This window comes from Aplysia californica, unplaced genomic scaffold, assembly GCF_000002075.1.
Source record: "Aplysia californica isolate F4 #8 unplaced genomic scaffold, AplCal3.0 scaffold00414, whole genome shotgun sequence".
Classification (NCBI taxonomy): domain Eukaryota; kingdom Metazoa; phylum Mollusca; class Gastropoda; order Aplysiida; family Aplysiidae; genus Aplysia; species Aplysia californica.
Window position 1 is genome coordinate 689,253 of NW_004797684.1, and position 9,043 is coordinate 698,295.

Genomic DNA, 9,043 nt, shown 5'->3' on the forward strand with positions numbered 1-9,043 from the left:
ACACACACACACACACACACACACACACATACACACACACACACACACACACACTCACTCTGCTTGCCCGAGAAGGAGATAACAACATATTAGGTACTTGTTTGTATGTGAATGATTGCTCGTCGAAGATTTGCTTGTCGTGGCTCACGAGACCAGAACAGGTGTCAGGGGTAGTCTAAGTACCTGAGGTATCCCTGTCTGTCTGCTGGGACCCAGTAACCCAGTCATCCACGGCCCCTAGAAGATCTGAAGTATAATATTCACTGAGGGAGTAAATGGGGGTTGCAGCTAGGCATGCACAATATCTAATAGATAACCAATACTGAGAGTGTAACGACCGACTGCACAAGTTTTACAAAACAGTAGGAGGACAAAGAGAAAATGATGTTTCCAGCTTTTCAAAAAACATTTAAGTTTGCACAGAGTTTAGCCAGGATAAGAAGTCTATAAAATGCAAGTACAGGTGGTAAATCACAATAATCTGTTGGTTGTTGCAACTTGGCATGCACAATATCTAATAGATTATAACCCATACTGAGAGTGTAACAACCAACCGCACAAAATTTACAAAACAGTAGAAAGACAAGGAATTGAAAAGGCTTACAGCTTTTCAGAACACACCTAGAATTGGATAGAGTTTAGCTGTGCAAAGAAGCCTGTGAAATCCTTACACATTTGGTAAATCACAATAATGCGTTCGTTGTTGCAACTTAGCAGGCACAATATCTAATAGATTATAACCAGTAACGGAAGTTTAACGATCGACTGAACAAGTTTTTACAAAACAGTAAGAGATCAAAGGAATAAAGTTGCTTCCAGCTTTTCAAATACACTTACGTTTGCATAGAATTAAGACTGGCAAAGAAGCCTATTAAATGCTAGTACATGTGGTAAATCACAATAATGTGTTGGTTGTTTCAGCTAGGCATGTACAATATTAATAAGTTATAACCAAAACTGAGAGTGTAACGACCGAGTGCCCAAGATTCACAAACCGGTAGAAAGACATTTTAAAAAATGCTTCCAGCTTTTCAGAACACATCTAGAATTAAATAGAGTTTACCGGTGCAAAGAAGTCTATATAAAAAGGTAGTACATATGGTAAATCACAATAATGTGTTGGTTGTTACAATTCGGCATGAATAACATATGATTAATTATAACCAATACTGAGAGTGTAACGACCGACCGTACATGCTTTACAAAACGGTAAGAGAACAAAGAAAAAAGATGCTTCCAGCTTTTCAAAATACATTCATAGAGTTTAGCTTGGAAGAGAACCCCATAAAGTGCTCGTAACTGTGGTAGCTCACCATAGTGTGTTGGTTGCTGCAACTAGGTATGCACAATGTCTAATAGATTATAACCAATACTGAGGGTGTAACGACCGTTAGTACAATCTTTACAAAACAGTAGAAGGACAAAGAAATAAAAATGCTCCAAGCTTATCACAACAAATCTGGAAGTGGGAAATTCGTTTACAGTGCCTTTCCCAAGGTCACAACGTCGGACCGACTGAGGCTCGAACCTCCGAACCCGCAATCTCACCATTACGATTCCGGTAGCCTAAAGACAAGGGTTTTTTTGGGTGGGTGGGGGGCGGGAAGGGATTTGCGGCAGTGGCTAAGTGGATAGTGAGCTCATACCTAAGAGGTTATGAGGCTCATACTTATAAATGGTCGCCTTTAAGGACAAGCGGGCTAACCCAGATTTCAGGTGTTTCCAGAAATCTTAACCAACACCAAAAGTGGGCATTTCCCTACATATAGGACTAAGTTGGTTTCACTGGTGTGTAAAATTGTTTGGTTATAGAGAAAACTCTCCTGGTCTTTTAAAGAAAATGAACAAGGGCAAAAACTTTACCTCCGATTTTCTCAAACAGCATTTTTCTGGATAGCCTCCCTTGAGCTTAAATGCGACCAAATAAATGTCAAGCAAGTGTCAGGGACACGGCAATTAGGCTTGTGGTCAGTGGGGTGTCTCCGTGAGCAACATACAATCAGTCTGGCTCCAATCCCCCACCCCTCTATCCACCCCAACCCCCCTCCCCAAAAAAGAAACCAACAAAAAACCTCCCATAAATACATTAAACAGAAATTACAGGGCTCTACCAAGTGGCGACCAGCAATAGCGGATTTGTAAAATTGTTTTTTTTATTAATGTGATCGTGTGTATCTAGCTTTCTTTGAATGTGTGTGTCTATGTGTTTATCAATATGTACGAATGCTTTCCGTTGCAACTCAAATTTCGCCTCAGGGATTATCAAAGTGTATCAATGTCTTTGTGCTATGGGTATGGTATAGCAGAAGTATAGATGTCACAGTTATCCACTGCAGCCCAGGAACTCCCTGGTCATGACAATTTGTCTGAACCACTGAGGATATTTTTTTGGTTGGGGGGGGGGGGGTATGCGGCAGTGGTTGAGTGGATAGTGAGCTCATACCAAAGAGGTTATAATTATGGCTCATACTCATAAAACAATGTCAAGCAAGTGTCAGTGACAGCAATTAAGTTAGTGGTCATTTGGGTGTCTTCGTGAGCAATACAATATCAGCCTGGCTCCAACCCCCTCCCTCTCCCCCCCCCCCCCAAAAAAAAACCCCAACCAAACAAACAACCCCCCCCCCCCCAAAAAAAAAATCTCCTATATATAAATTAAACAGAAATTGCAGGGCTCTACTAAGTGGTGACAAGCAATAGCGTGTTTGTAAAATTATTTTTTTATAAGTGTGATTGTGTGTATGTCGTATTTTTTGAGTGTGTATCTATGTGTTTATCAATATGTACGAATGCTTGCTTGCCGTTGTAACTCAAATTTCGCCTCAATGATTATTAAAGTGTATCAATTTCTTCATCATTGTTTATCGCTAGCTTCTGAGGCCGGGCTAGTGGGATTGCCTCTGTGCTTGGACTTTTTTTTTTGGAGGGGGAGGGGTGGTATGTGTTTTACGGCACGACACATTAAACATTTTTAGTTTAGTAGAAATTTTGAATTTTGCTGCGATGGCGGCCGAAGCCTACTCTTATCGATTTCAGGACCACCAAGGGATTTTTAATGTGGGCAACTTCCTCACAGGACATTCGAGACCTTTTCGTCCTTATCCGAAAAGACTGTGTGTTCGATTTTACCTCTCCTAAGATCAGGGATGTGGCTGAAAGACAGCAGTTTGAAGGAGCCAAGAAACAGCATTACCACCACCATCATCATCATCATCATCATCATCATCATCATCATCATCATCATCATCATCATTGTATAAAGAAGGTATTAAAACAGTTAAGACCTTGTTGTGTTTCCAGAAAATATATATTATACACAGTTCAACGTTTCACCCTCAACGGGCTTCCTCAGGAACATTCACAAAAATAACTGGCAAGAATCTAGATATACACAGGATATAAAAACTAAAGTGCGTACATACATGTCTCAACATTTAAAGGAGCGGTGAGTACAAATCGCATAGGCAAGAGAGAAGGGAACACTAAAGCCATCATCATCATCATCATCATCATCATCATCATTATCATCATTGTTTCATTAGCAGAGTAGGAGGGAGAGTCTTGTTTAAATTTCAGACAAAATAACATAACAATATACCATATTTAAAATTTGTTTAATAGACACAGCTCAACGTTTCGCCTCTTGGGCTTCCTCAGGAGCAACTGAGAGAAAAACTAAATGTGCGCTGTATTATTGCTCCATTTCAGTAGAGTGTAAATATAGTTGGCCGATGACTTTCAGTTGATGTTAATGCACTGATCATTCCTTTCATCAAAGGGGGCCCAGCTGGTCTATATGTGAGGCAGCGTGGTGGAATCAGGCTCTTGTCAAATAATCAAAATGAAGAAACTTGCATTTTTCCGCAGGTTTGTTAATTTTTATTAAATTTTTATTTTTTGGTTCAACACCCTTAATGCCCTTTAAAGAACTCATTTCTGCTTGGAATTTTCTGAAAAACGTTGATAAAAGACACAGAAAAATGTAAATTTTCTATTACCACGGACTCTTAATCTAAGAAATAACTATCCTTTGGCGGCCATTTTCTCACTAATTTTACCTCTGAAAACAGGTGACCCCCATCTCCCACTTTCGTTAATATCTCGGCTTGTATTCAAGATAAATGGATACTTTTTTCATCCAAATAAAGACAAGTGAACAGGCTTTAAGATAATACCAATAACTCTACATGTCCAAATATTGACGAGAGCCTGATTCCACCACGCTGCCTCACACATGTATAATTGCGTACATGAGGATGGTTGTTTTCTATAGCTGAAAAAACTACGGAACCAAGAATCATGAAAAAGTTCTGAAGGTAGTTCAAAGACCAAGCTAGGTTTCTATCACTTCAGTAAGTCCTTGCATTCTCCTAAAAAAAATTAGAAAACTATTGGCCGTTTACTATTTTCCCGTTCGTCATTTCAATTCCCGCGACACCCAAAATGGTATAAGCGGCGGATAAAAGTAAAGTCATTTCAATGTAGAGTTCAAGACATATTTCTTTTTCCATGATATAAAAATTGCTCTTCCGCGGGAAATAAACAAATCTATAATATATTTGTAAAAGTCGGTCACTTTGGTCGCCTAAAACTTCCGAACTACTTAACTTTCGAATTTGAACAAATTAATGGTGATTCAGAATCATTTAAAGGGTGGACAATTTTATTAAGGAGTCTAAGTCAGTGTGGTTTAAATTTCAGTTTTTCATTAGTTTCGTTTAGATATAATCTTGGGAAAGTACATCTTCTTTGACGCCATTGTAAACAAGCGAGACTTCCGCTCACATGCAGTGCGTACTGAAACTCCACAATGACCAAGCTAGTCAAATCTATGGAAGACTATTCTGTAAAATGTTCAAATACTTATTTCGTAATTTACATCTCTTTCTGCTGGTGGTCTTAGCACCAATCACACCAATGCTTCTCCCCCTTTTTGGGGTTGGACATTTCATGTAGCCATCAAAATATTAGTTTAGTGTTAGCTTTAGTAAGAGTTTTACGGCACTTGCAACACAGAAAGATCATACAAGTGCTGGAGATTAGAGGTGTTACAAGGGAGGAAGTAACAAAGACAAAAAAGAAGGAGGGGAGATAAGAACAATAGATGTTTGATAGGGAAGAAGGAGCAAACCACACCAGAGCACCCACGAACTGCTTACTGAACATGATATTATTAGGAATGTGTGGCCTAGTTTCTATTGTAAAATTCCTAAGTAAGGATTTTACATCCCCATCGACATTATTGGGACCATTTAGGAGGCGGGCTGCTTCGGCCCTGCTTGGAAGAAGCGTGTCTTCAGTTGGTGCTAGACTGTCCCCGGGGTTTTATGCACCCCGCATAATTCAGCAAAATTTGATCATTTTTTTGCACAATTTCTGCTTATTTTCCTTTATCATTCTCTGTTACAATTTTTTTTTAAATTGCATAATTTCACTTTTTGGGGGGTTCAGATTTTTTTATGTGTGCATAAAACACCGGGGACAGTCTAGAGCAGAGTCCGCTGTGACAGTGTAGCTCAAAGTGGTTGTGACAGAGTCTGACCCACACTTTAAGGAATTATTGATTTCGCAGCTTGCAGGGTTCGATCCACAGATTTTATTTTATTTCTTTTTTTACTGAGAGGTTAACACCATACCTTTATACCTTTTAAACCACGAGAGCCCTCCCTCTTTACTTTTTACTTTTTCCTTCCTGGTATCATTATGATGTCGAGGGAAGCCCCCCTACTCTCTACATGAAAGTTGGAGGACATATAGAGTTGTGAATGTTGATGTGCTAAAATCCTTAAGTAGTTATGAGTTAAGTTTATTCTCAAAGTGATAAATGCAATTTGCAATGAAACATATCTGATTAAGAACGTAGTGAAGGTCTTGAATAAAAACGAACCACTCTTAAGTTAATTACTATAAGGATTCTTTTTAAAAGGAAACAGTGTAAAGCAATAAGCGCTCATATGACCTTCAGCAGTTGCGAGCGCCGTAAAACTCTTACTAAACTAAACTTAAACTAAGTAAAGCAACACAACACCAACGGAAAGATCTTCGTGCAGTAGATTTATTCCGAAGCCCACGGCCGGTAACGTGTTCAGGTGACATGACACATGGAGAACTTAGCTGTAATAACAAGATACAGAGAAACCTCCCATAGCAATGTCACACTTGTGTTGTCCATAACGGCCCTTACAATCGTTGTACCAGTCGCTGAACTTGCTGTTACAGCTAGAGAATGACGTAGCACTGGCAGCGGCGATCAGAGCCAGGACGACGAGAACGACAAAGATGGTGTTGTTCATCTTGATTGATTAGTGTTGAACTGGAAAGCAACACAGACAAAATACTACAGTTAGAAAGTACAAACGGTTCCAGTTCTAGTAATGGTTGCCGTGAAATACATTTACAACAGAAACATTCAAGTTAAAAGCGTATGTGATAATATGTACACATTTACAAGGGAAACAGAAACAGAAACAGAGAAAAGCACAAAAAGAAAAACGTAGTCCATTCTTCAGTTGTGTCTATGTCACCTGTCTGAACTGAAATCGTTCCAAGGTAGCCTACATGTAATAAGCATTATTCGGCTTCCTGTTCAAGTAAATCAACCAGTTGTGGGTGAAAACGAACACACAGTAGTGCAATTCTTAATCAGTCAAATTTGTTCATAACCAAGAAATTTAGTCTTTTTTTAGTCTTTTTTTAGTCTTTTTTTAGTCTTAAAAGAAAGAGTGGAATTTCTTCTTTTGTTAAAGTTGCAAGTTTTAGAGAGAGGAATTTCTTTTCCCTTAAAAAGATTTCAGTAGTGGAGACACAAATTTCAATTTCTGTCAAAACGTGTTAGTCGTAGAGAATTTTTTCTTCTACTCTTCAATAGTAGACTGAGAATTTTCTTCTTCTTCTGTTCAATAGTAGAGAAAGGATTTTCTTCTTCATCTGAATCAGAAAAACAAACGATACTTAAAGTGAAAAAGCGAAAAAACTACTGAAGCCATAATTGCTCGCTTTTAAAGACAATCGAGCTAACCCAGACTCGATCGCCTCAATAACAAACGTGTTTGTTTTCAGTTTCAGGCAATCGAGTCGGGAGATGGGCCCAATCCGGCCGTAGTGGGCACTCCGTTTAAAGCGGACAAACAGATCTCACCTGGAAGGTTCCGACTTGATCAGCAAATATCAGGCTACTAGGAGCTGTGGTGTCGTCTGCAGAAATTCTCCTCCCTTTTATCTGACTGGAGCTCGGGAGTGGGCATAGTCAAACTGTCTCAACGTGTAAGTGCTAGGAAGATTTTCAAGAGTTATACTGTTTTCGACAGAGCGAGAACAGTGTCCTTACGCCGCTGTTACTGGATAGAGCATGGCTGTTTCTGACGACATGGAAGTGTGACTTTGTTCAGTAAAAGTGTGAGAGTTTTAGTGAGAAATTATTTCATTATGTTCACAAGTAGTAAATGAACTCGAAATGAACTTTCTACCTTTGCACGTGTGTGAGTGTCAAGGGTTTTAAAACGTAAAGGAGGTAGTTTAAAAACATTCCACAAAACGTTGTGGTTTCACTGGCTATGTATTTGCTGACCAAGGATCATTATGTTAAAGATTCTCTGACGGAGATGGGCCAGCCTCAAGCGATGAGATTAGAACAGGTGTCTGGGTAGTAAACCTTATAGTTCTATTTTCTCTGTACTATTAGAACATTATAATGTGTCTGGTTATGTAAATCAGGTCGACTGACCACGTCCATCCTTGTATCCGACAGGTAGATAAAAACACAAGGACTCGCTGTTGACCACCACACAGGTTACTATCACCAGCTCTTCCCAGGTCAAGAAGGAACCTTTCCAGGTGAGCCGAATAGTTTGGTTTTACAGCAGGTTTGATACTTACTTTTGTCGAGGAAGAAGTTCTGCTACTGTTTCCTTTGTCTTCTATCGGACTCTAGCCTTTTCCTATCGTTTACTCATAGTTTCATCTTGCTTATAGACCTATACTCATACACCTTTAATCATAAATCTTTACCCATAGACCTTTACTCAAAGAGCTATGCTCGTTAACTTTTACTCATACATCTCTGTTAAGCATCTTGAGGTACAGAAACGACGTGAAGTTTCGATTTTTTTTTTAAATGGTCTCAATTTTCCAATAATAAGGCACAATAGGTCTACAAAAATAAGCGAAAAGAAGGGAACTATTTCATTTTTTTTTTTTTTTGGTTAATCGTGTTACGGCGATCACAATTGTACAAGGTCATAATATAAGTGCAAGGGATACATAAACCCTTTTCGGTTTGGTGGCGATTTTGAATTTTGACAGGATGGCGGCTGAGGCCTACTCGTATCTCTTTTAGGACCACTGAGGGATCTTTAACGATCGCATAACAATTCCAGGTATAACAAAACAATAATATTATACAGGAGCCAAGGATAAAATTGTGAGTTCAAACTGTCCGTGGTCGTTCTTTTATTCTTTGTCCCATTGCATTTCTTTCATTCATTTCATGTTCATCTTCTATCCGTTCCTCGTATCTTCCTCTTCCTCTCATTTCCTGATCACTCTTCTTCATCTCATCCCCGAGGATGATTTGAGGTTGACACTTCTAGGTCCCTCCTCATCTCTTTAACTCCATTGTTGCAGTCTGTCTGTTTGTCTCACATTTTCCCTCAAGTAATCATAGTCTCAAATAATGAAAACAAATTTAAAAAGGAAAAGGATTAATGGTAACAATGTTAGGGATGTATTAAACTTTTATACGAAGCAACAATAGTACTGAAAAGTATTCGGTTCTTATACTCAAAGTACTTGAGTACACTCTTTTAAAAAGCTACAGTAAACGATCCAAATTTACTTTGTGGACCTTTTTTCAAAAAATGAATTAGCTTGTGTACGTCTATTAATGGAACACAACACAGGCGCTACTGTTTGTGTAAAAGTAGTGGAAATACGAAAATGGTCACTTTTAAGGACAAGCGGGCTAACCCAGATTTTGGGGGTTCCAGTAATCTTGACCAACACCAAAAGTGGGCATTGCCCTACCTATAGAAGTTTGGTTTCATTG

The 9,043-nt window shown here is 38.9% G+C and overlaps 2 long non-coding RNA genes across 2 annotated transcripts in view; one reads left to right on the forward strand and one right to left on the reverse strand.

Moving 5' to 3' along the window:
- Positions 1 to 6,039: 6,039 nt before the first annotated feature.
- Positions 6,040 to 7,223, reverse strand: LOC118478200. Its single transcript, XR_004858892.1, has 2 exons — positions 7,139 to 7,223; positions 6,040 to 6,313 (listed from the first exon to the last, which is right to left on the reverse strand). It is a non-coding gene; the product is annotated as an uncharacterized LOC118478200 (long non-coding RNA).
- A 524-nt stretch (positions 7,224 to 7,747) lies between these two features.
- LOC106012559 overlaps positions 7,748 to 9,043 on the forward strand; it is a 4,336-nt gene continuing 3,040 nt past the window's right edge. The window contains exon 1 of the long non-coding RNA XR_001185086.1: positions 7,748 to 7,833. This is a non-coding gene — a long non-coding RNA (uncharacterized LOC106012559). The remainder of the gene's footprint in view (positions 7,834 to 9,043) is intronic.